We start from the raw sequence: 27,901 nt of genomic DNA on the forward strand, positions 1-27,901 counted from the left end.
GTTAAGTCTCTAATTTTCTTTAATCCCCTCTTTTATTAATGCTATTTTCTTGTAAAAACCAGGTCAGTTGTCCTATAGAATATTCCATAGTCTGTATTTATTTATTTATCTTCTTGTGATGTTACTTGTTTCTATATCCACTATACATCCTATAAATATGCATTAATTCTAGGGTTTCTGTTAAATTCAGTTTCCATTTTCTATATTTATCTATCTATCTATCTCCTATTTATCTATCTATCTATCTATCTATCTGAGATAAGATTGATCAGAGGGTTCAAGTGATGACAGCCTCATCTATCCTTTATAAAATTCACCATCAATTATTGTGCAACTAGGGTTTAACTCATTGCTTATCACTGGTTGAATCAATTTTTTAAGGGTTGCAACATATTCATTGTATACTTTTATGATTTTCCCCCACTTTTCCTGGTTGGATCTCTTCCATAAAGCAGAATTTTTATCTTGTCAACTAAGAACACATGATTACAAGAAAATATATGGTAGTCCAATCTATTTTTATGTAGATATTTTAATTTATTATTTACATATTAGGCTCAGTTAACAAAGAATAAAAATCTTACTCTCTAGAGCACGAGAGGAGAAAGATGCTGCTATACAAATGGGATATATGAACATGAATGAGCCTATGTATGTGATTTTCAACCACATTCACATTACACAGTTTTAAAATGATCTAATCTCTTACAGTGACTAATTACTTATTTTTAAAACAGAATTTGAAAAGGAAATATGCCATTTAAGTATCAGTTCAAAGGCATAAACAGTTTTACTAGTGGTACTTATATGTGTGGTAAGAAGATAACTGTTTACAGTATATAACTACCATGTTTCAGGGGACAAGATTATCAGTTAAGTTTTTATATTACAAAGCCAGTTTAAGTATTGTTTATTTTAGAAATACCAGCAAAACTAGAATAGCATTTATTAATTATGCTAAAGAGCATAGTAAACTAGTTGATGACATTTATCTACCTACTAGAGAAAAATATTAGTATGTTGAGATAGACAATGTAGGATTTGGCTTTCTGACACCCAGAAGGCAACTCCTGCTGTTATGTGGATGCTAACAGAAGACTCATGCCCTGAATACTCAGCAGCCCTGTGCAGCACAGGGTCGGAATGGGATCAGGCCTGGAGAGATTAAGTCCAGTGAGAAGCCCACTACAAAACTGAAGGCAATGGATGACAAGGGAGTAAAAGAAAGTTGGGGTAAAGTACAGAGGCCAAGAATTCAAGTAGGTTCTCAGACAACTCCTGATGTCAGAGACATATGAATCCACAACAAACAAACAAAACACCTCAGAAATAATAAAAAAGAAAAACCTTACTTCTTATCATAGCTTTCTTTCTCTTCTGTTGTTTCAGTCTCCATCGGTACAGCGCTGCATTAGGAAGGCATATAAGAGCATGTGTTTCATCTCCCCACTCTGTTAACTGTCCAATGACAACAAAAGGAAAATGGTCTTTTAACATATCGGCCAATTTAGAAGTCTTGTCTTGAAGTTGTCAAGGACCTCTAATTGGTGTTAGAAACTTAGAATTTATTTCCTCAAACTGCGTTTTCTTTTTAACACTTTGCAGGTATGGTGTAGTAGACACATTTCATTTTATTAAGCAACCCTCCCTAGTTTCTGGATTGGGATTTTTAATATGGTTGTTTGGATCTTTTGTTTTATCAACTTGCTCTTTTTCAAAATCTTGAAATACCACATTTCTAGGATGTTTATTTTCCATTTCAGGTTTCCTTGACTCTAGATTAAGACCAATATTTTCAGTGTTGACTTCTTGGATATGTTCTTTGGTTGCACAAGACTCTTCAAATTTTTCTCCAAATTTAACTTTTCTCAAATCGTCATTGTTAGAATATCTACAATTGCATGTCACATTTCTTCAGCAGGCTGAGCTCCTGCCAAATGGCCTTCTCATGGACTGAAATAATATTTCCAGTTGAACTTATGAGTGGCTCAACACGTGCAAGGCACATCCAATATTTAACAAGTTTTTTGGCGTCTGGAAGAACTTTAATCAGGTCATTCAGTGTGTCCAATATTTCTTCTTTTGGGCATCTCTCATTAATCAGGTTGAGGCATTCAGAAAATGTCTTGTTTACCTTTTCAGTGAATAATCTTTGTTCATCTTCTGCCACGGTAGTCCAACAGGACCCAACTGGTTTTTCATTTTGTCCTTCGGGTTCAGGCTGGGTAACTACTGAGCTAGGAGTCCTTTTCAGCATTCTTCCTCTGCTAGCTCTCCACTCATTCAGGTGAGCTTTACTCTCTTCTGGGGTTTCTTTGGGCTGAGCCCATCTATTGTCGGTAGTTGCTTTTGCTATAGTATGTCTGCGCAGGCCAATGGCTTTTGACTTTTCTATCAGTTTGGCATAATATTGGAAAATGAAGCAAGCCTGGCTGTGATTTCAGATCTGATGCTTCTTGATGTCTTATTTCTTTTTAACTTCCTGAGAAAAGCTGGTTTTGACACTAGATAAAACTGTATTTAATTGTACTGATTCTTTCTTATGCGACCTTTTCCAAATGGTAACATTGACAGAGGTTCTCCTGATGCCTTGTTTCAGGTAGACCTGAGTGTTTATGGGTATTATTGTGGTGACTTCTAGTAGGAGGATGCAAAAGTTGTTCATTCTGAGATGTAGACCTCACAAATTTAGTGGTAATCATCATATCGAGGCTCTGTGACTTTTCATTGTCTCACTGCTGGTGTTTATAGGCTGAGGTTTGGGAATTAAAAAGTAGTCATTGAAAGTTTCTTCGTTCTTAGAGAACTCTCTTCTTTAACTTGCACAGATTTTTAAAAATAATTAATCTTAGATTGAACCATTTGGTCATAGTAGGATCCAAGGACAGATTTCTTGAGCATGTTAGCATCTTTTTTTTTTTTTCCTGTAGTTACTTATTTCTTTTTATTATTTTTTTAATTTGAGAGGTCCCAATAATGTTTAAATCACATATTGAAATATTGCCATATTGTTGTTGTTGTTATTGTTATACCATCAGGAAAAATCTGAAAGTTAATTCACAAGGTAAAAATGTCTGGTGTCAAATAATTCTCAACCTTACCATAAATAGTTTTAAAATTGCAGGAAGCCCACTCTGGGAGGAACCCTCAGGAATCTTTGCTGATTGGCGGAACTTTAAGCTTATGTCTTCTGCCTCCATAGGCCAGGTGCACTGCCCTCTGGGTGGACAGCAGGCGGGGGAGGAGTATGCATCCTGACGCCGCTCAATTGCTTGCATATAAAAGATCTGAGAGCCACACATAGGGCGGGACAGTCCAGCTCTAGGTGGGCTGGACTTTTGGCTCCAAGTAGAAGACAGAATAAGTTTTCTATATGAATAAACTATAAATGATGTGGTTTAAAAGGTATTATTAAAGCTAGATATGGGGGATTGTCCTGGTGAAATCATTATTAATAAAAATTATATCTATGAAGAGTGTAGTCCATGTTACATTTAAAAGCCATGATATACAAGTGAACTTTGTAAATGCTATCCTTTCGAAGTGTAAGCTTTTTTGTGCTGTTTATGGCTTGAAAAAGGGTTCTTAAACCAGTCCATGGATGACTTTCAGGGGCTTATGGCTTCCATGAAATTTTGTATACAATTTTAGGTACATGTATTGTGTGTGTATGTGTGTGTGCATGTGTGTGTAAAGAAACCATAGCCTTTATCAGATTCTCAAAGGTGTCCATTCCTTAAAATAGGGCCCTTAATTTTTGTGCCTAGAAATGGAATAATACAGGTTTCTACTCATGTGGGATTTTGGAAACATCTGTCTGACCTGAAACTCGATCAGTAAGCCAGCCTCATATATTTAGTAAGATATATTCCGATTTCTCATAACTTCCACTTATGGTGTGAGTCAGAAGTATGTACTGTAAGAGTCCTATCACAACAAACCCCCATTTTTACCTTCTTTCTTTCTTTTTAAAAATATATACTTTATTGATTTTAGAGAGGAAGGGAGAGGGAGAGATAGAAACTTCAATGATAAGAAAGAATCATTGATTGGCTGCCTCTTGCACACCCCTTACTGGGGGTCGAGCCTGCAAACCAGGCATGTGCCCTTTGCCAGAATTGAACCTGGGACCTTTTAGTCCACAGACTGATGTTCTATCCATTGAGCCAAACCAGCTAGTGTAGTGGTAGTCAAACTCATTAGTCAACAGAGCCAAATATCAACAGTACAACGATTGAAATTTCTTTTGAGAGCCAAATTTTTTAAACTTAAACTTCTTCTAATGCCACTTCTTCAAAATAGACTCGTCTAGGCCGTGGTATTTTGTGGAAGAGCCACACTCAAGAGGGCAAAGAGCTGCATGTGGCACCGAGAGCTGCAGTTTGCCGACCATGGATGGAGCTAGGACATTACCTTCTTTCATTTGCACATGAAATATGACAGACACATTTAGACAGTATATTTTATGTGTTTGCTGCTTGAAATAATTAAACTACTTCAATTAATAGTCTGACTTTTTAAAAAAACAAGTTCCGAGCTTTCCAATGAATAACAACTAGCTCTTTAATTTCTTATATGCCTTATTTCTTTAATTACCCATAGGAAATCAAAAGAGGGGGTAAGAAATATATCACACTAGCTCAGGGATGCAAGGAGATGGCAATGGGGAGTTCCGTCTTCTGGAAGTGGAACCGAAGAGGCAGGGACTCGCCCAACCCAAAGTGGCAGTGAGTCAAAGGCCCGGAGCCCACAGGTCTAGGGACTGCAATGGGGTTTTTTAATGACAAAGAAGTGGGAAGGGCTGTTAGTGAGTCATGTGTTGGTACCATTCACTCATTCCAAAAGATAACATGTAGAAATTCCCCGGACTACTGAAGAGATAGTAGAGATTGAAAACGTATCAGATATGGCACCAACCCCGCTCAACTCAATTCCAGCTTGACCATTATTTACCTTGGATGACTCCAATATCTCCATTTTGTCATCTCTAGTAATCTAACCTCGTAGTCGTTTTTTTTTTTTTTTTTAAGGATTAAATGAGGACATAGGTATGAAATGCTTAGAACAAAATGCAGTAAATGTATGTAATGCTTCAGCTGTACCGGACAGAGTTGTGAAAAGGGCTTGACAGATTTGGAAGGTAGGAAATGCCAGTGAATAGAGAAGTATGTATTTATTGGAGAAATTACCCTCTGCTTGCTGCACCACCATATGCCACACACCCAGCCCCCCCAAAACCTTCATCGTCTAGATATGGGAGCAGTAAAATCTTAATGACATACAGTATTAGGACAGTGTTGGATATAAAAAATTGATTCACTCACAGGGCATGTATTTGAGAAGTTGTGTATTAATTGCCTGTAAAATAAAGAAAAGAATTGCTTTTGGATCCACTTGGCTGGTTGGTTGCCTCAGATGGGGAGGAACTTAGCTGTGTAACAGCAGTGCGATGCTGTGAATAGGTTTTGTTACCAGAGCACCTGTTTTTCTCTGGGTATGTTTACACAGTTCTTATGGTTAGGTTTATTTACCTGATGGCTAAATATTGACATATTCAAAAGAAGGTCCATGCTAAAAGCATGACACATACTGACTCTTCTAAATTTTTTCCCCAGCTGTTACATAATTCAATAAACGCCTCAAGAAACCACCACTTTTTTTCTTATTTTTTCATTTCCATAGCATCTGTCCTCTATATTGATCCTATTCCTCTGACCAGTTTCCACGCCACTGTCTCTTTTGTTTCTATGGCTTCTTTCTTTGTTGCTGATAGAACTCAAGGTTTTCCACATTGCAAGCTGTCATTTCCAAGCCCAGAACTGATATTATACAGGTACTGGATCCAATTTAGCAGTTTGAGCCATTGTTTCTGAAGCTTAAAAAAACAAGTCAGCAATAGACAGGGCACAATGGGGCTTCCTTGTCTTTTCCAGATTTAGGCATAAGTGTGCAACGTGGTGCGATCTCTAAACTATTTTCCTAGTACTGCCATTAAACCCCAAAGTCTTCTACAGAGATTCTGGTTTTTAGTCTTTCCTTATCTGTATTGCCTCCTCTCTCTGCACAGTTTGTAAACCCTGGGATTGAGAGGTAATTCCTGAAATAGTTTTGATCTTTTTATTTTTTATTTTTTATGTCTCATTTGCACCTCATCTTATCTTAGATGCAGCATGAAAAAAAAAAAGTGAGAGCAGCCTAAGTGGTTGGAAATATTGCAATTACACCTTTTTGGATTAGCTCTAGGCTCAGTTTGCTAGGCTTTTAATCCACTCACTCATCAAGGTCAATATGTACTCAAAGAAGATCAGGTTTTGTTTAAATAAGAAAATTAGAGTTAGAGTCCATATCATTAGCCATTGTGAGCAAAAAGAAAGAAGAGTAGTTTCTGTTTGAATGTCTGTATATACAATTTATTTAAGTAGTTCTCTACTCTTTTTGCATTTGTCATTAATTTTGGAAACATGATGGGTATTTTGAAAATACACTGAGTGGCCAGATTATTATGATCTTGAACGAATAATAATCTGGTCACTCAGTGGATATCCTATATAATAAAGGCTAATATGCAAATTGTCCCCTCGACCAGCAGGCAGGTCGGTCAATCGCCCATATCCCCAATCCCTGGCCAGGCTGGCCGGACCCACCCATGCATGAATTCATGCACCAGGCCTCTAATATATATGTATGTGTGTGTACACACACACACACACACACACACACACACACACACACACACACACTGAGTGGCCAGATCATTATGTGTTCAAAGATCATAATAATCTGGCCACTCATTGTAATGTACAATACATATGCTTTAAATATTAGGTTTGCCACGAAAGAGATTGTGACATGCTAGTATTTTTGTGTAATAACATTAATTCTACTTAAAGTTGCTATATTTGCATATTTTATTGGTAACTAATTTTACTCTTCTTTTTGGTCTGTGATTTTTCTTTAAAAATATTTATTTTTAAAATGATTTTAAGACTTATAGAATTAGGTATATTTTTAAGTGAAAAACCTTTTAGTGACCTATAATTTTTATATATTTGAAAATGTTTAATAAATTGAATATATCATTTTCAGGACCCTAAAGTTTGTCTTGGCCTCATGTTTAGATCAGTGACCATATATTCCTGTAAGAGTAAGCACATTGGAGCTGTTGACATGGCCTAGAGTCTGATACTTTTAGTTTTAAAGGCTTAGTGTTGAAAGTATTATGTGCAATAATGATTAGAATAGTCCCATAAGAAAATTAGATTATAAGGGAGCCAATTTAACTCAACTAGTTATTAATTATATTTTAAAAGACTGCTATGAAGCAAGGCCACAGGGAAATGGCCCTAGGGTTAACGAAAGTAAAACATTAACTATATGTTCTCCTATAATTTGGTTGGAAAAAACTTTGGATTTCAAATATGAGAAACAAACCAAAGTAACTGTTTAATTTGGATGACTGTTCATTAGATAGGTGCTTCTACAGTGAGTTTTATCAGCTTCCTTGTAGAATCTGATACTATTCCCTCTTCCTTTTGGTCTGTGATTTATCTTTAAAAATATTTAATTTTGAAATGATTTTAGACTTACAGAAAAGTTATAAAATGATAGAGTTTACTTATATCCTTTATTCAGCTTCTGCTAATGTTAACAATTTGTGTAATTATAGTACAGTGATCAAAAGGAGGAATTTAATATTTATATAATATTTTTTCTAAATATAGACCTTACTCTGATTTCATTTAGTTTTTCTACTAATATTATTTTTCTGATCTTAGTTCCTATCCAGAATCCCACATTGCACTTAGCTATTGTTCCTCCTTAGCCTCCTCCAATGTGTAATACTTCTTCAACCATGACCTTGTCTTTCCTGACCTTGACAACTTTGATAATTACTGGTCAGTTATTTTGTTCAATATATCTCGGTTTGGGTTTGATTTATCATGGTCAGACTGAGGATATGCAATTTTGACCAGAATACCACAGAAGTGGCATGTTTTTCTAAGGGCATCATATGAGGAAGTACACTATTTTTATGACACTATGCTTATGTTAATCTCGATAACTTGGTTAAGGTGATATCTGCTGTATTTCTTCATTGTCAATTTACTATTTTCCCCATTGAACTAATAAATGTCCTTAGGGTAAATACAAGAGATTATGCAAATATCTTGTTTCTTTTTGAACCCTTCCCCACTGATTGTAGCACCAATGGGTAGATCTTGCTTGCAACAATTATTACTATAGTGTTCTTTGCATTGATTTTGTATTGTCTTCATTTATTTGAAACTTTTCTGTAGGGAAGAGCTTTTCCTTCTTCCCAGTTTATTTGTTTGCATATTCAATAATTCACACCACTAATAAATTATATTGATTCCACATCACAGACTCATGGGTATTTATTTTTATTTTATGGTTTACAGTCTATTAATAACTTTATTATTTTGTTGCTCAAATCTTTTGTTTTTTGGCCTTTGGGGACTGTTCAGATTGACTCCTGTGTTCTCTTAAGGGGCTCCGGGATTTTTTTTTTTTTTTTTTTTTGTGTGTGTGTGTGTGTGTTTGTGTTTTTCTAGCACTTTCTTATTTTCTGGCACCACAAGATATTATAGACTCATCTTGTCTTTCCCCTGCCCCATCACTGGAACTGGCTACTTCAAAGAGTCTCCTTATCTGCAGCTACATACCAATGGAGAATGGTATTTAGAAACTAAGATCTTGTCCTATGAATTGATAAAAAAAAAAAACACACACACACACACACAAAAAAAAACTATGCATACAAGTTCATTTTACATACAATCCATTTTCTTTCTTTTTTCCTGTTTACTATATCAGCTAAGAATTATACTGTGCCAGTGAGGAAATGTATTTGTTTTTAGTACTATTTGAAAGTTTGGAACATGTAATAAAAGCAAAAGTAAAATGTAACCTATTCATATGAACACTAATGCTTAAAGTCTTGAATATGCCCTTTTGGGTTGGGTCCGTGGTCAGCAAATTGTGGCTCATGAGCCACATGGGGGCCGCTCTTTGGCCCCTTGCTTGTGGCTCTCCCACAAAATACCACGGCCTGGGCGAGTCTATTTTAAAGTGGCATTAGAAGAAGTTTAAGGTTAAAAAAATTGGCTCTCAAAAGAAATTTCAATGGTTGTACTGTTGATATTTGGCTCTGTTGACTAATGAGTTTGCCGACCACTGGGTTGAAGGAATATAGAGCCTGCTCATGTTATTCTTCCCTTGGGTCGATCTTCTCAGCTGCAGAACCACACAGATGATGTATCTGCCCCTCTCCAGGCCTCTCATCCCTGACAACTGCGTGGGCATCTCTGTGGAAAACAATGCAGACTCAACAAGATCACAACCTTAGTGCTAAAACTGCTCTTAATGAGGTGCTGTGTATGAATTAATTAAATTAGTTTGCCCCTCGTGTGGCAAGCCCTGTGTAGTGTGTGTCTGGTTGACTAATTTATGAGGACAAAATTGTGGTAGTCTCTGCCTTGCTTGTTTTCATCAAAGAGATGGGCTAATTTGTGATGAAACTTTATCAATCAGATCATGCAGTTGGTTCACCCTCCTCACAGCTCTGACTAATGAAGGAAGGCCATTTTTCTTCCCTACATGGAACATCCTGTTGCCACTGAGGGGGTTGGAGTGGGAAGGGTGCATTGGCTGTCAATTGAATATAATACGCATGGCTTCTTTCTAGCCAAGAATAATACCTTTTCTGTTTCTTAGTATGTTTATGGATTAGTGGTTATCTTTCTTTTTTCTTTTCCTTTTTAGTGCAGGGTATAAATGTAAAGTGGAAAGTGTGTAAAAATGCTGGTTTCTATTTGTTAGGGGAGGCCAACACTTGGATGGTGTTGGCTAAGAACTCTCAACAATAGGGGACAGAATAATGGTACAACCGGCAGAGAAATGGGGAGTTTTGAAAGGCAATATCCTTCAACGTTGGGAAAGTAATGAAAGGTCAGACTGAAACTCAATAGAAAAGCCATTATGAAAGGAAGGGGGAGAATTTGGCTTTTATGTTGCTGTCAGGATTCGGGATTTGTTTTCTTTTTATTCTGACAAAAGTCTTTTGGGTGTGTGCTTTTTTCTCTTCAATTCAAACAGTTTATACAAGTGTTATTTTAAACTTCCTTGTGTTTACGTCGTCATGTCTTTTAAAAAGCACTTTTTTTCAATGTTGTTATCTGGGAAATTTTAAGGACTGAGCCACTGTTTGTAGGGCACCCATCCAAATACAGGGTGTCCACCCAAAATATATACATATTTAACAGCTGATAGCTCATTTTTGAAAATGAAATGTATGTTAATATGCATTGCCTTTATAACTACTCAAACTGGGTATATACATTTTTTTGGGGGGTTACCCTATATTTTAATGTGGCTATTTCTACTTTCACTGCCTCATTGAGAAAAAAAAAATTAAGTACACGATCGTGCAAGAATACTTTGAAAGGGACTTCATGAAAAGGCTATCTATGTATTTTTGATGTATTAGTGTGATTATGTAGAAAATTTATATGACTTGCCAGTCACTAATGAGTTAATTTAGAAAACATTCGCCGCATAAAGATTTTGCAAATGCAAAAGTGACATAAGGCTCCATGTCAGGCAGCACGTCAGTGGCAGAAGTGGATTTAGGGTTTTGAGTTCCGACTTCTGTACTGTCATCAGGCCACTAATCTGCGTGACTTTCTGAAAGAATCTGAGACCCGAGGAAAGAAGATGCCAGAAACGCACTTCCAAAGGGATGAGTCACTTTGGGTGGTTTGATATAATAAATCTGTGTTTATTTTGCAAAAGGCTTTTGAACAGATATTAGAGAAACACATTTCATCATGATGTTCAACTTTATACTTCATAACATTGTACTTTCTGTTCCAATAGTTAATAGCACCAAGTTCATCGTTCTTCTGTTCTCTTTTGAGAGTTTTCTATTTTTAAAAAAGGCAGAGATTTTTAGTTTTTTGTGTGTTTGTGTTTTTTTTAATCAGAACGACTTAAAGGGTTATTAGTATTCTTTGCCATTAATCTGTGTAATGCTATGCTATGCATTGCCTCTGCCACTTCCTTGCTATGAAGCATTCTGCGGATCCCTCCTGACACTGGAGACCCTCCATAATGCTCACTCCATCGACTTCTCCTATGTCAGGGTGTGTATCTTCCAAACTAAACTGTTCTACCTTTGTCTTCCCTGAAAATGCTCTGGACCACCTCCTCTGCGTATTTCCTTGTGCCATTCTCTTTCCTTGCAGAGCCCATAGCGCTCATGGTTGCTAAGTCCCCACCTCTCTTTTAAAGTACCTATCTCCTGTGAAAACTTTATTGCCCAGGAAATGCAAGAACAAAGCTCCTGGTCTTATGGGCCTTGCCTTCTGGTTGAGGGTGGGGTTGCAGACCATAGAGAAGCAAATACAATTTAAAAATACTGAATTTCTGATGCCAACACATGCTGTGACTACATTAGATAATAATGATGAAATTATCACAATGATGGGGTAGGGGGAAACAGAGTGCAGGCCAGATTAGATTGGGTGATTCAGGCTAGGTCTCCTGGAGAAGGTCGTTTTAGGCTGTGACTTGAAAGCAAGAAGCCAGCCCTGGGAAGATCTGGGAGAAGAGGAAAAAGGCACAAAGGTCTTGAGACAGTAGAAATCTTGGTGAGTTCTAAGAATAAGAGGAAGGTCAAGTGTCTGCAGCAAACTGAGCCAAGAGCTTAGTAGTAAGAGATGCCCCGAGACAGTTGGGGAGAGGCGAGTTCATGTAGGGATTTGTGAACCAGTGCTGAGTGTGTTGATTTGAAGCTCTTGGCAGAGATTTAGGCACAAGAGGGTAATGATCTGATTTTTTGCAATTCACTTGATTTATGTCAATTATTTGTATAGCCCTTTTAAAGTAATGGATTGTTAGCTCTTTTTGGGGGGTATTAGTCAATTTTGTTCATCTATAAGAGGCAATCAGTAAATATTTGTGGAATTGTTGAATGAATGAATTGGGGGGGTTCTCAGAAATTATTGGCATAGGTGTTTGAAATTAATATTTTATGGAAGCAGAAGAGTCAAGTTTATACTTGGATCTTAACTGGTGGCCATAATCATGAACCTTTGAAGAAAGAGATGGAAAGAGCATAAGCTAATGTGATAGGTGTAGGACAGCAAATGGGATAAGTGAGTGAATTAGGAAGTCAGATTGTCTGAGCAGAAACCTCAGCTCTGTCAGTGACTTGCTGGATCTTTGGAAAGTTACTTAATTTCTCTTGGATTTTGTTTCCACATGAGTCAAATGGTGATACTATGATTTACCTTATTAGTCTGTCATGAATCTTAACTGAAGTCAGCCATGCAAAACACTGAGAATGACAAATATGTCATTTGCCTGGCATATGACAAAGACCTAATAAATAAATCACCAAAACATTAGAACAAAGGCTCTCCACAATGTCAACTGTTGCAAGGCTCTCTTTAAATTTCTTTCAGGCTCTCAGATCAATCCTTGACCTCTTTGCCCACATTATCTGGGATTTTAGGATGATACTATTGGTAGTTAATAAGGTGAAACAGAGTGACACAGTCTTTAAGAAGACTCAAACAAAACCTTTTCCCCCCTTGTATGGCATCTGAGTCATACAGCAAACACTATTTTAGAGAGTGGTAAAAGTCCCAATCTAAATATACCTTATTAATTTTCTTCCATAATTGATCCAACTGTAAAATTATGTGAGAAACTAAAGCCCTGCTGATACCATATTGCAGAACTTGTGTCATTATGTGTGTTATTAGCACTATCTTTAGCATCTCTGATGAAGGACTGTGTTATAGGTGAGATCATTTTCTAACAGCTTCCTTAGTATGAAGTCCCAGACAGCTCTGTGTCATAAGAAATTTCATGTTTAATGGCACTTGTAGAAACCACAAATAGTGGAGAGATGAGCATTTTTATCTTGGAAAAAAGCCAGTGAGCTTGTATATGCATAAGCAGTAAGTGTTAACTAATGAATTCGGTCTATGTTCTTTAACCAAATTATGTTATAGAAGTTTTATTTCAGGCAAGTTCAGGTTACATCAGCACATTTTTGGGGTGCTCTTTCCTTTTAGTTAATTTCATTAATTCACTAAAATTTTGGATTGGAAAACATGGTACAAAACTCATGGTGGAATTCAGACTGGAGCACTTTGAGGGTGTGGTTTATTGTTTCTTTTCCAGCTCGTAAATAATTCTGAACATTTTAACCAGCCAAATAGAAAAATCCCTCAAGGCTTTTTGTACAGTTGTTTTGTTTCTCTCCTGTTACTCCCAGTAATATTACATAAGTTACCTGGAAATTGGGGAGCTTGGCTACTTTGAGCCAGGCAATTAAGATTGCTGGACTTCTCACTTCCTCAAACATGAGGGTGCAGCTGAATTATTTTTGGAAGATAAGAAAGGATCTGGGAGAAGTGTTAAAAATGAATGAGGCTTTCTGTGATTAATGCTCTTTTTCATATAGACAAAGCCAAGAAGGACAGAAGCAAACCACGTTTTCAAGAGTTTATAGTTCAAATGGACTTTTTCAGTAAGTTTGGGTCAAGTTTAAATATCCTCTCAATATTTACTCATTGCTCTTCCTTATAGGTATTTTTGCTTTTGTGGGGGTTGCTTGAAAATGAGCAAAAATTGCAGTTATTAAGATCTTGGAGTTCTATGCCCCTCTTCTCCCCAAACACACACACACACACACACACACACACACACACACACAACTCTCCACCCATTTTGGATCAAAGGATATAGAGAATACTGTTTTTCAACTTTAAATCTGTTTGGTTATAAGATTAAGCTGTTTCAATCCCATAAAGTAACTCACATAACTTTATTCTATGGCAATAAATTAAAGTTATGGGGTTTACTTCATGTTTATTCTCAAATATAGTTTAAAAGCCGAGAGTAATTTATATCAGAAATTATCCAGAGTCAAAGCTCACCTCTGTCTGACTTTGTTAGGAGAGGACTCTCTTGGAACCTCACTTTAGATGTAGGTCTGCATTCCTTGCCCTACCACACTCTCCCCAGCCCTGTGGTTCTTTTGACTTTTATTCTCAAATCTATAGCTTGTATGAGTATATTAGTTAATTCGTAATTATTCAGACATGATGCAATTTCAGATGTTAGTATGTCATGAGATTCACTTCACAACTTAAAACACAGTCTTTAATCAGATCCTTGAACTTAAACCGGAAAGGACTTGTATGTTTTTGATGTTGTTTTTCTGGAAGTTGACCTCATAGCAACCATTGTTCTCAAATGTGCTCTGAAACTGAAAAGAAGCCTTTATCCAGATTCATTATTGGCTGATACTCTTTAGTGAAAGCAGGTTAAAAGTTCCTGAGAAGCGTTCTGCGAATTTTCTTTTCTGGATTACTTTCTTAGTACTTTTACTTTTGGGGCTCATTTGTAGAGAAAGGAAATAGAACAAGAACAAGAGGAATATAAAAGAATATTATTCCCTTCAAGTGTTCTGATTCTGTACCCAATTCTACTGGCGTCTCTTGATTAGACTTACGTTTCCAATACACAGAGGCTATGCCTTATTCATATTAGGTCCATATTCAGGTGCAGGGCCCATGGAAGACATCCAATAGATAGTCACTGAATGACTAAACCCTCTCAGATACATTGTTAGTTATAGCCGAATTGAACAAGAACTAAATTTCACTGCCTTGAGTAAATGCCAGCTTATACCTAGATATCTTTAATTTTACAGTGGTTCATTGGAAGCAAGATGGACTTTAACTCTCTTGTTAGAAGCTTATAAAATGTGCCTCTTAATGCAGATTAGCAAGTGATATTCCAAGTTGCCATGCTCTCATGTTATTGGAGGATAAAACCTTTTTTTAAGGTAAAGATAACATGACATCCAATGGTCAGATCCAACATTAATGACACTCTAGTCATAATGGTTGGAGATGAATCTGTTGAATTCTGTAAATAATTACTTCTGTAAGCAATATTATTTTTCAGTATTTGTTTTTATTACACTGATATTGAGGGAAAGAATGATCAACTTTTCTCACACTGTCATGGCCTATTAACCTTGTTGAATGCTAACATTTTACAGGAAACAGTGGTTCATTGGAACTGCCTCACCATAGACTTCTGTTAAACTAGGAATGGTGTGTGTTTGACTATAAAACAGAAAATTAAGATAAGAAAAAAAATTTTCTTGAAAGTACATCATTCTCAGGTGGGAGGTTGAAGTTGGGAGAGTTGGATCCTTGCTTGAATTCAGTTATTTATTTATGATGTCACTTAAGGTCAATTTTATAATCTTTTCATGTCTCTGTTTTCTCCATATATTATGATAATAATAATAATCTATGCTGTCTGTTTCATACAGTTGTGAGGATAAAATGAAATAATAAATGTGAAGCACTTTAAGGCTTTCAAAAGTATTACTGTCCACTGTCATTTTTATTGGAAGGCCTGGCTTAGAAAACATATTTCAGTTTCTTGCCTTGGCAACAGATCTTCAGAGAGCAGTAAACCCATCAGGGTTCAAGTGCAAGAGGAGCTATGTGTATGTTTCACTTCCCTGCCTAGTCCTATGTGCTGTGGGGGAAAGAGAAGGGTGCGGAGTTACTCCCTCTATGTGTCTGCTCTGCACAGCGGTACGATTCATCCAGATATTTTCCCTCTATTTAGAGCATGAAAACCTTGACATCATTTTCACTGTGGGCAGGAATCTCGGTAGACATCATTATTTCCAAAGCGCCTGTGTCAGTTTTTTCCGTTCTTTCATATCACCCAATACATTCTACAACTGACCAAGTTATCAAACGACACAAGTACTTCTACATTGAAACAGGGTTCAGTTGCATTATTACTGGCACTGACTTTTTAAAACACACTTTTGATTTTAGAAGAGTAGCAGTACAAAGAGTTCCCGTATAACCCCAATACGGTTTCCTCTATTATTAATATCTAAGGTTATTTACACATTACTTACATTACAGTTAAGGAAAAATCAATATCAATAATTATTGATATCATTAACTACAGCCTATACTTTGATTCTTTAGTATTTTTTTTTCTGTTGTAAGACACTAGGATAATAAATTACATTTAATAATATATCTTCTTAGGCTTCTCTTGACTATGACTGTTTCTTAGACATTCCTTGTTTTTTATGATCTTGACAGGTTTGAGTATTGCTGACACTGACTTTTAAATAAATTTTAAGCCTTCTCAGTGGGATAAAATGATAATAGAACCCCCCCCCCCCATACACACACACACACACACACACACACACACATAAAACCCCATCCTGTAAAGAAGGGTATCGTTTAGAGGAAGCTATAAGTAGGCAAACCTCACAAAGTCCCAGCAAGGAGTCCTAATAAAAGATGAGATTCCTTCAGGCCACCAGGCCTTTTTGGCAAGTCAACTTATAAAGTAAAGGGATTGAAAAACAGGAAAGATCTTGTTACATTATCAATTTTACTCAAGACAATTAAAATATTTTACTTAATGAAGTAGAAAGAGGGAAAGAAGTCATGAAAAGGTTTGACTAGTACAAAAAGGGCCACATGCTAACCTAACTCAGGGAAGGCCTGGGTGGCGGCCTGGCAAACTGCAGACCGAAAGTAACCACAAAGGATGGTCTGAAAGTAAAGCCTTTTAATTAAAAAGCAGTTTATAGTGGGTAGTCATGTCTTAGGCCAATAGCTTCCCTGACAAAGATCAACTTCCATCTTTACTGAGCCTATTATATTTTCCTATCTAACATATCAGAGCTGTGGAATGTCAGGGTAACTTGTAACTTCCCCTTTTCGGGACCTCTCAGGGCACAACTGGTGAGGCCTGGTTATTTGTTGACTGTGCCTATCCTATACCCACCTGCATAAAAGAAGCATGTATCTAGCATTTTATTTTTTATCCAATCCCAGAGGTTTCCCCACTTGGCTTTTTCCCACCTCCCTGATCTATTACCAGTGGATTTCATGTAACCCACTTATGCCTCCTCCTTTGATTGTAATGTGAAAAACTGCCTTTCTCCAGTATTTTATCTCAGTACAGTTGAGATTCTGCTTCCTGGAAATTGTCAACAATTTGGCTCAAATAAACTCACAAAAATACTTTTACAGGTTGAATGTTTCTTACTTTAACAGTATTCGTATCTATTAGAATTTTATTTCAATGTATTATTTCCTAAAACAGTTTTTTAATATACTTATAAAACTTTACATCTTAAACCTAACACCTGAGATTTTGTGTAGAGCAATAAAGCTACACGATTTTACAGCCTATTCTTTCATAAAAGGCCAATTTTCATCAGAAGTATCAAGAACAAAATACATAAGTATCACTTGTAGACTCCAAGAAGCGGTTCGGTTATGGTAACGCTGTTTAGCATCACTTGCCAGTGACAAGATGGCTTTGAGTGTTTATTATAACCCTGAGTATCTGTTTCTATTAATACTTGAGGGGATTGAATCATTGACTTTTCAAGCAACTTCACCGAAGTCTATAAAATGATTGCTTTTCATCATTTCACAATCATTGCTGGTCTTGCCCCCTATGGCCTAGAACCCGTCCTTCACTTCCTTACAGGTGTTCAGTTTTACTAAACTTCCCGAGATAGATGTGCCATAGTATACAATTTATTTTCCTTTGGGCAAGCTATTTCCTATGGGAAAAATGTATCTTTGCTTCACACCGAGCAGATGAAACTTTTCAGGGACTTTTAAATCAGGGGGAATGAGGCCAGAGAATCAATCAGAAGGCGTTTATTTCTTTTATGATCTGACATTTAGGTCCCAGCATCAACAGCTCTTTCAGTTGTTGAGCTTTTGTTGGTACTGATACCGTGAAGCTAACAGGCTAACACAAAGGAGAGACAGATGGTAGTCCTTCCTTCCTCTTTTCACTAGTTTGAGTTTAAGGATTTCATTATGACCAAGAATTGGGTGAGAGTGTGCATCTGCTTATAGTTGTTGCTTTAACCAAAGTTGTTTATACCTTATCTCCTCAAAGCAATTAATTGGAGTGAAGACATTGGGTTCCTAATTTGACAAATGCGTTCTGAACATGTAGTGACTTGCTAGCTCATAATTTACCTTAAAATAAAATTCTGCAGGGAGTGTGAAACAGCACGTCCTCACAATGGTGTGAGGCAAAGCATTTTATCATGCCACAAAGGAAAACTGTGCAGGGAAGGTAGACTGAGTTCCAGTATGTACTTTTAGTGTGAGTGTTAATTGCAGTGGACTAGCCTTGGATTTGAATGTGATTCCAGTGTTTATCGGAGCTTCATACATCCATCCTTTTGTCCCTTCATCAGTCCCTTATCCTTTTGTTCTTCTTTATGATTATATTAGTCAATCCAATCTGCTTTGGCTACTATTCTACTTCAAAGGACTTTTTGTACATCTTTACTTTTTGACTTGGTATTATTTCTAACATTCAGAGCCAAAATTTTGCCTGAGAATTTTTTTTTAACCAGACACCAGCATGTGACTCTAGTGATCATTGCTTTGGGGATGGTGTGGGAGGTGCTGTTCAGGACAATCATGATTAGTCTAATAAAGTACTCTTGCAAAGGCTTCAGTAGGAAGAATAGGTTCCTGCACCCTTCCCAGAAAGCCTGTTTAGGTGCTGCCACAGGCTGGAAAAATTTCCATGTCAGAGCTCGATTCAAGTCATGGTTACAGATCAGTTGCCTTGGGTTTTACCACAAATGTAAATAAGAGAACCCACCATACAGAGCCATCTGTAATTTACCCATTAACTAGTCCCTTCACTCCAAATACACACAAGCCAGAATGAATGGCTACCACCCAGGCAGTAACCCTGGCACAAAGAGAGAAAGAAAGAAAGAGATGTTAGGTTTATTGTTTATTGGTTTGTGTGTCTATCTTGGATGGCTTGGGGCTGAAAAAAATAGGGGTAAGCTCCTCTTACCTCTTGTTTCAAATGCAGAAGCTCTTTGTGTGTTTTTTATTTTTAAAATCTTTTTTGAGGGAACATTAGCATTTTAAGCCATATGTTTTTAGAAACCTGGTGCTAACGGTTAAGTTAAAATGTATATAAAGGAATATTAGAGTATCAGGCTACCAGTAAGTTAGTTAATGAGCAGTAGACAATAAAAAGGAAATGAGAGAGTTTCTCCATGCCCATGCTGGATATTTATATGGATTTTGGAGCTCTTCATGTGTCTCCAACCCACCCACACGCCACCATTAAAAAATATGGTGTGTGTATCAAATACAGCCTGAGTTTCCATGAAGGCATTCCAAAAGAAACTGCGAGTTGCCCATGTAACCATTTTTTCCTCTGAATTTCCCTGTGTAAGTGGAAAAAAAATAGCTGTTCTGGTTTCAGCCACACTCAGCCATACTGGCTTTATACCTGTTTCAAAATTTGCTTGCATAGTACTAATGATCATCTTTAAAGAACATGCCTCATAAATAGGACAACAGGATAATTCACTTTACAGTAAGTAAAAGGAAAGTCTTATTACGCATACTATAAAAGCCATCTCTCCCTTTCCTTTTATTTCTCCCCAAATGTTGACTGCCCAACTCAAGAACACTCTTGGGAAACCACAGGGCAATATTCCAGGAAGCAATTTTTAAATTAAGAACTCCATACAAGTTCAACCCAAAATCCGAATTTGTTCTAGGTGCTCTGGTTGCTGTTCTTGTCCTGACTATTGATGGAATGTGGAGCCTGAAGACAACTGTGCTGTGGTGCAAATGGTCGGGGCTGTGGATGGCAATGTGTGTTCTGTGCCATCATTTGTCCACCAAGTGTGACCGAGCAGAACACGGATATGCGAAGTCTTCCAGGAGCTGCGGGAGGACTTGTGAACCCCGGGGAACTTTGCTGTTAGGCTTTTGTCTCTGTGAGCAGTATGGAGTGAACTGGCATTTAGGTGTCTTTCTTCATCACATTAAAAGTTAGTACCCGGCCACTGTTGCTGGGTGGTTGCGCATTGGTGGTTGAGCATTGACCTATGAACCAGGAGATCCTGATCAGGGTACATGCCTGGTTTGTGAGCTCCATCCCCAGTAGGGGTCGTGCAGGGGGCAGCCAATCAATGATTCATTCTCATCATTGATGTTTCTATCTTTCGTTCCCTCTCTCTTCCTCTCTGAAAATCAATAAAAACTATATATTAATATAATTTTAAAAAGTCAGAAAAAGTTTAGATGCATTTGTGGGCTTTCCCTGCTGTCCGCCCCCAGGCAGAAACTCCAATGTGTGGTTAGAAAAGCCAGAGGGAAAAATCAGCCCCAGATGATCTGGAAGAGAAAGTGAAAACATACATCCCTCACTGTCCACCAGAGCCTTGTTTTGTTAAGAGACCTCCTGGTGTCTGTCTTTGGGACAGCAAGGAGTATGGCCAACTTGTCCCCTGAATACGGGTCAGTGTTAATTGGACAGATGTATATATTTTTTCCACTTGATAATTCTGAATTTTACTGAAAGATCTGGAAGCAAGAATTCCTTAAAGCTCCCTGGTATTTGGAAGCCCAAGGGTTTTTAGGGAAGTGAAATTGCCTGCAACCTTACTTGTAGGCCTCATCTTCTTTTCTCTTTATTCTCTTACTCTTTCGAAGGAGGCAAACTTTGAGGAGGCATTGCTGGGTTTCTGCCAGGCCTGTATGGGATAACTACACAGAAACCCACTCAGCCCTTGGGGAATGGAAGCAGCCCCCTACCCTAAACAGTTTACCAAGTGCCCCTCTCTCCAACAACTTCCCTCTCATTTGACAAATGGGAGTTTGGGAACTTGCCCCTTTTCAGTCTGACATTCAAGTTCCTTGCGTGGTTCCGATAGCTGATCGAGTACATTGAAATCTACACGTAGGAGATGATTCTAATTTCTCCGTCTGAGACATTTTGGAAATCAGAGTGCAAACATCACTGCTCCACTTGCTCGTTAAGAGATTTGGACATCTGGGTTGGCACATAAAGGTCATCTTAGGCCGGAGGGGCTTCATATTGTTCCTTGAAGTCAGACCTTCAATGTAAACTATTTTCAACACTTGCCATGAAAAACAAATGACCTTTAGTTACTTGCCCAGAAGACAAATGACACCTTAACACGATAAATATGGCTGGCTGGGGTCTTATCCATCTTGGCTTTACATTTCTATTAGAATATTATAAAACTACATTTAGAATCCTTGAAATCCCAGGTGGATTACAATTAATTTGTGATACTTTTTGAATTCTGGGGAGATTTTGTGATAATGTTAAGTGGCCATCTCCTTGTATCACCCTGTGTGTTTCAGAGCACATGTATTTAGAGTAGGTGCACTTTAAAGGAGTCTGGTAAGAGTGGGATTAGGGCCACAGGAGACATTTTAAGGATTAACAATTCTTACTTATGGCAGAAAGAAAGATTGAATATTGAACATCTTGAAAATTGAATGCAATGTTCTCTAGTCAGATCTTACTGCAGATTTAGTGATATTGTAGGTCCTTTTGAGAAGACTTGCATTGTATCTGTGAACTTGGCCACTCGTAACAAATAAATAAGAGGACATGATCTCTAGACTAAGTGGCTGAGGAATTTTTTTTTTCTAACCTTAAGTAAAAGCAAGGATTTTAAGTCACTCCTGAATAGACCCGTGATGAATTATTCACTTATCTGCATTTTTTACTTTTTTTAAAAAAAGTGTACTCCCTTGACAACCTGACAAACTAAAAAATAAATATTTTAGCTTTGCTCCAGGGAAATAGTACGCATTTAGTTTTCCTCTCCTGTGGTAATTGGGAGATAAATGTGTTCTCCGATCCTGCCATGGGAGGACAAGAGCCAAACTCCTATTATCTTCTGTGCCCCGGGTATGGAATGTACTGGAGTCGAATGTCGTCCCCACTCTAAAACTCTACCGAGAGACACTGGCCGCTATGAACCTGATGGGCCGAGGCATTTCTCATCTCCTGGCAGCTGCTTCTGTAGTAAAGCAGACATTAGGATTTGTGACGATGGCAACTTATTTGAATGGTATCCTGAACTAAACATTTATTGTCTTTCCCTGGGAGCAGTATCTCTAAAAGGAAAATGTTGGTAATTATAGAGGTAGGTTTTGTTGCTCTGGAGTTACTTCCTGTCTTAAATGGAATGTTAAGGAGGATTGCCTATATTTTTAAATGGAGAAATAGACTATGCAAACTATTCAGAGAGATAGTAGGGAAATGTTTGGCTTTTTCTTGCAAATATAGTCTCCTCCTATACCTGTTTCGTGTCCCTTTCAGTACGTAGTCATAAAATAGTCTGTGTTGTTCAGATTTATAGTCTATAATACTTACTTTTTGATTTTTGTAAAAGAAACTGATCATATTTAGATAGTGCAGTTTGGGTTTTGAAAAGTTAAAATCAAAACAAGTGTAGATAAACTATATAAAACTACAAAATGTATAAAATATTACAAAGAAATATTAAAATTTTTTAAATTTAAATTTTGTTTACAGACAAATGAAGCAAGGCATAAATCTTCTTTTGGTTCTAATTCTAGATGTGTAGGAATAACTCATGACACTGAATTCATTACTGGTGGAGTCTAGGGAGATAGGCTAGTCAATGATAAAGTTGGATCATATTTTTTGGATCAACTTCTGACTTTAGCAGATACCTGGGACACAGTACTTTATTCAGTGTTATTGTGTTTCCCCCCCCCCCCCCCTAGATGGTATATGCAACTATAACCAGTTTATATTTTCTTTAGATTCCAAAGCATCATACAAGATGTTTTATATTTCTTTTCTTGATTAAAAATAACAGACGTGGTTGATGAAGGGAATACATTACATGTAATGTATTTAGATACCAGCAAGGAATTTGTTAATGACATTGAGAGCTGTGGCATTAGAGCTAAAGAATGCCGATTACACGAATCCATGGAACAGTGAAAACTTCTAGTGTCTCCCCAGAAGGCTCTGTCCCTCATCATGGTATATGCTTCACTCTCAATGAATGCCCTGCTGGTTGGATGGTCAGATTAGAAGAGCCTTCAGGACTGGAATAAATTCACAGTCTGTTGGTTGATAGTATCATGGCTCAATCTCATCTCAGGAATAGGTCTATTGTTATCAACTGTGTTGTTGGGATCAACATAAAATCCCTAACCTCAAGGAGATAGTAAAGGAGTGGTTTCCTTGTATTGCAAGGGAAAAGGTTAAGGGCTTCAGGGGACTGAGTATGGGTTAACATTGTGGCATTATTAATGTGGCATTATTAAAAAATTAGTGTCGTGTTGGGTTGCATTAACAAAGTTGAACTTCTGTTCAAGAGCTATAATACTGATATGGAACTGAAACTACTCTGTATGTAACATTCTAGGAGACTTATTTTTAACTAATTTTAAGCTGCACCTTAAAAAGGATTATAGGAGAGAGCAACCAGAATGAGGGGACTTGTAGAAGAGACAGAAGAGTGGCTTTCAAATACAGAAGTCCTTTGAACCTAAGTGTATTGAGACTTGTTCAGTTATTTTAGGGAGATGACAAAAAAAACCCAAAAACAACTTTTATATGTAACAGCTTCAGATTAGATTGGGCTTTCATTAGAAACTAGAGGCCTGGTGCACAAAATTTGTGCATGGGGTGGGTGGGGGTGTCCCTCAGCCAAGCCTGTACCCTCTTCAATCTGAGACCTCTCAAGAGATGTCCGACTGCCCGTTTAGGCCTGATCCCACTGGCAGTTGGACACCCCTCTTATAATCCAGGACTGCTGGCTCCCAACTGCTCACCTGCCTGCCTTCTTGATTGCCCCTAAACGCTTTTGCCTGCCAGCCTGATCAACTCCTAACCACTCCCATGCCAGCCTGTTTACCCCCAACTTCCCTCCTCTGCCGACCTGGTCACCCTTAACTGCTCTCCCCTGCAGGGTTGATTACCCCCAACTGCCTTCCCTTGCAGGCCTGGTCCCTCACAACTGCTCTCCCTTGCTGGCCATCTTGTGGTGGCCATCTTGTATCCACATTGGGGCAGCTATCTTGTGTGTTGGAGTGATGGTCAATCTGCATATTACTCTTTTATTAGATAGGATAGAGGCCTGGTGCATGGGTGGGGTGAGCTGGTTTGCCCTGAAGGGTGTCCTGGATCAGGGTTGGGGTTCCCTTGGGGTGTGGGGCTGCTTGGGCGAGGGGCCTGTGGTGGCTTGCAGGCTGGCCATGTCCCCAGCGACCCAAGCAGAAGCCCTGGTATCTGGAATTTATTTACCTTCTACAATTGAAACTTTTTAGCCTGAAGCAGAGCCAAGCTTCCTGCTAGTTCTGCGGCTGCTGCCATTTCTGTTTGAATTTGTTTACCTTCTATAATTGAAACTTTGTAGCCTTGAGTGGAGACTTAGGCCATCAAGGGCAGGCGGAAAGCTTGGCTTCTTCTGTTGCCAGGGAAACCCAAGTCTCCCTCCTGCTCTCTGTGGCTGTAGCATCTTGGTTGGGTTTATTTGCATACTGGCTCTGATTGGCTGGTGGGCGTGGCTGGTGGGTATAGCAGAGTGATGATTAATTTGCTCATTACTCTTTTATTAGGTAGGATACTGGACTTCCTGGACACATTCCACAGAGGTTGAATTAATTATGTTAGGATGTTAGAGATGAAAATCATACATTTGGTATCAAGTCACTTCTAAATCTCCTTTAGGTCCTGAGGTTCTTGTGTTTCACAGTATTGATGGAAAGGGATATAGTTGGTCAGTCAGTGCAGCTATTATATATGTTGCATCTCAAAACATAATTACAAAATTTTGAAGGGCCCTTTGGGGAAAAAAATAGCAGGGGGCATGTAGTGGGTATGTATAAAATGTAGTGGATGATATGTATAAAATGAAAGAAAGTGTTATAATACCTGTTTTTGACAAGTAGAGGAAGGAGGACAAGCATTCCAGGGTCGAGAGGAGGGTGATAAAAACATTTAACCATATTATACAAAGAAGCCTTAATGTAGTAAAGCATATGATACTAATAGTTACTAATTATTTATACTTATTATATGTCAGACATTTTTTAAATAGGTGCATGTAGATACATTCTTCTAGTCATAAGAAATGGGAAGGGTACTTGTTTATACATTTTACAGATGAAAAACCATGTGCAGAATGGTTGTCACCTAGGGAGCCAAGGCCTGACTCATGGCAAAGTCTTTCTGGCCCAGTCTGCTCTTTCCATTCTACCACTAAAAAGCCTTTCTAGCAATTTGTTTGGACAGCTTTGTACTTTTAATGCCAATTCTGAACTACTCATATCTTAATCTGAACTACCAGTAAAGGTATTTTTTAATACCCTTCAAGATTGAAGTTTTGATTTTGAGGGCTGGAAAATTCTTGGAAATTGTTCATACAATTTGAAGCCAAGAACCCCCCTCCCTAAATCATATTTAATTATCTGGCCTATGTTCTCATTATTATTTATTGGGATTTGGTATGTACATTTTGCAGTCTTCATTGTGCTGTGATACATTATTCGTGTTCTGTTGAATAACTTGTGTCTACTTCCTTCTAGTATTTCACTTAAACCCATCTCAATTTTTCTTTACAGGCCATTTCCCCAATACCTAAAAGCTCTCATTCCCTTCTCCATCTGTCAGGATCTTATGAATCCTCCTTTAAATTCCAATTCCTAAATCTGCTTTAATTTTTTTTTTTCTGTCCCTCAGAGTTCCCCACCCTTCTGAATACAAAAGCATTTCTTTTCTCCATGGGTTTCTAAAATTATTTTCAGTGAAGGGACTTATATTTAACTTTATCATTTGCTTTTTTATTCTGCCTCCAAATTTAAAGTTTCTGGATTTAATCTTATACAAAGCAGTGGGTTGAGAAGAACCCATGTTAATTATGGCTATAATTATTTGATGGACAGAATGCTATGCTACTTCACTGGAAATTCAGAAATCTTTTGACACAAATTATTTTTTTTAAAGGAAAACAAGGACTTCTTGTTGTGATACATGTACAATGATAATTCCCACTGGGACAAAGTAGTTTAATTCTTTTACGATAATTATTTTACCACAAGGCATTCAGTAGTAGTACACACACACACACACACACTCACACATACACCCAAGTGCACATGCAAGTCCTCTGTAGACTGAAGGTCTGAAGATGCTCAGCTGTGATTCATTCCTTCTTTGAAGGAAGCAACAACTGGAGTGCTCCTAATTAATATGATTTAAAACATTGTCAGCTAGTATAGGGCAAGGCAATGCTAGATTATCTCCAATAAGGCATCTTATTTCTGTAACTCATTTTAATTCCAGAAAACATGATTCTTGCTCTCAAGTTTATAATCCTTTAAATTGAAATTAAGAAGAGAAGGAAGTCTTTAGTAAAATGCTACTTTCTTAGTAAACCAAATGTAAACAACCGGAGACAAGGAGCAAGAAAGATTAATGAGTTGAACAAATTGACTTATGAGCAAAGATTAGAAGAACTAAATATATGAAACTTGACTAAATGAGTCCTGTGGTAGGAGACACGATAAATAGCCAAATTTACTCCTGTGTTAGGCTTTAGAGACCAAAAACTGTCCATACAGGCAAGATGATGTTAATCAATGCTATAAACATCATACACACATTTCTTGCAGCTCATATACAAACTTGAAATGCAGTGGACAACACAAATAGAATTGATCTCTGCCTTTGTGACAGAATGCACATCTGATTCAGCACACTTTTCTTACGTAGATAATTATTATTAATATTATTTAATTTAGGCAAATTAAATAATATTAATAATTATTTATTTTAGGACTCCTGTGTTAACTTAGAGACAGAACCAATGAAGAAAATGCAAAAGATTGCAAAATGAGTTTTGTGTGAAGTTTAAAGTATGAAAAAGGCTTAGAAAATCAATTTATAGCCAAGTTAGGCTCATTGTGGCCAGCTTTTTTTTTTATCACCTGGAAGCTAAATGAACTTGTAAATACTTTTGGTGTTGAACCCATGAGCCTACCAGATTACAGTAACATGCCCTATGTGGGCAGATGTCTTTGTTACAAGAGGCTTGAGAGATTATGGAGGATCATTCATTCAGCCTTGAAACAAAGAAGTTTCTTTACTTTAACAAACTGGAATGAAGGTAAAATACACAAGTACTCATTTGGTTTTCAGTTTGACTCAGAAGACTGCTCCCATGATCAGCATCTCATCTGACAGGGAAACTTATGTTGTGCATTTAAGTAACTAAATTAAAGTGACAAAGAATGGGGATGCCCAAAACAAGGTTTGGTTTCTGTGGTGAGTGATTCAGAGAGGCCCATAAGAACTTTCACTGAAAGAGAAAATTGCTGTAGTGCTAAGTCAATTCACCTGATGTTCTCATGCTCCAGAAAAATTCTAAGTGATATTATTCTCTTTTCTTTTGCATAAAAGAGAAAGAATCATTATTTTCTTGTACACACAGCTTTATTTTTAAATATTAGTAAAACCTGATGCTTTGTTGTTGTTGTTTTTGTTCATCTTCATCCAAGGATATTTTATTTTATTTTTTCTTTATTGATTAAGGTATTACATATATGCCCTTATCCCATTGTCGTCGTCCCCCTCCCCGTCCCCCCCCAACTCATGATCTCACCCCCTGATGTCTGTGTCCATTGGTTAGGCCCGTATGCATGCATACGAGTCCTTTGGTTGATCTCTTCCCACCCTCCCCTACCTTCCCTCTGAGGTTTGACAGTTTGATAGATGCTTCTCTGTCTCTGGATCTGTTTTTGTTCATCAGTTTATGTTGTTCATTATATTCCACAAATGAGTGAGATCATGTGATATTTATCTTTCTCTGATTGGCTTATTTCACTTAGCATTAATGCTTTCTAGTTCCATGCATGCTATTGCAAATGGTAAAAATTCCTTCTTTTTTACCACAGCTTAGTATTCCATTATGTAGATGTATCAC

General features: G+C 37.5%; 1 protein-coding gene and 1 pseudogene across 2 annotated transcripts in view; one reads left to right on the forward strand and one right to left on the reverse strand.

Annotated features, from left to right (window-relative positions):
- SOX5 (SRY-box transcription factor 5) overlaps positions 1-27,901 on the forward strand; it is a 936,670-nt gene that overhangs the window by 50,022 nt on the left and 858,747 nt on the right. The gene's annotated exons all lie outside the window — the stretch shown is intronic.
- LOC311619748 (cytoskeleton-associated protein 2-like) lies at positions 1,349-2,665 on the reverse strand (annotated as a pseudogene). The gene has a single exon. The product of its transcript is annotated as a cytoskeleton-associated protein 2-like (transcript).

Source organism: Pipistrellus hanaki (genome assembly GCF_964339955.1).
Source record: "Pipistrellus hanaki genome assembly, chromosome: 3".
Classification (NCBI taxonomy): Eukaryota; Metazoa; Chordata; class Mammalia; order Chiroptera; family Vespertilionidae; genus Pipistrellus; species Pipistrellus hanaki.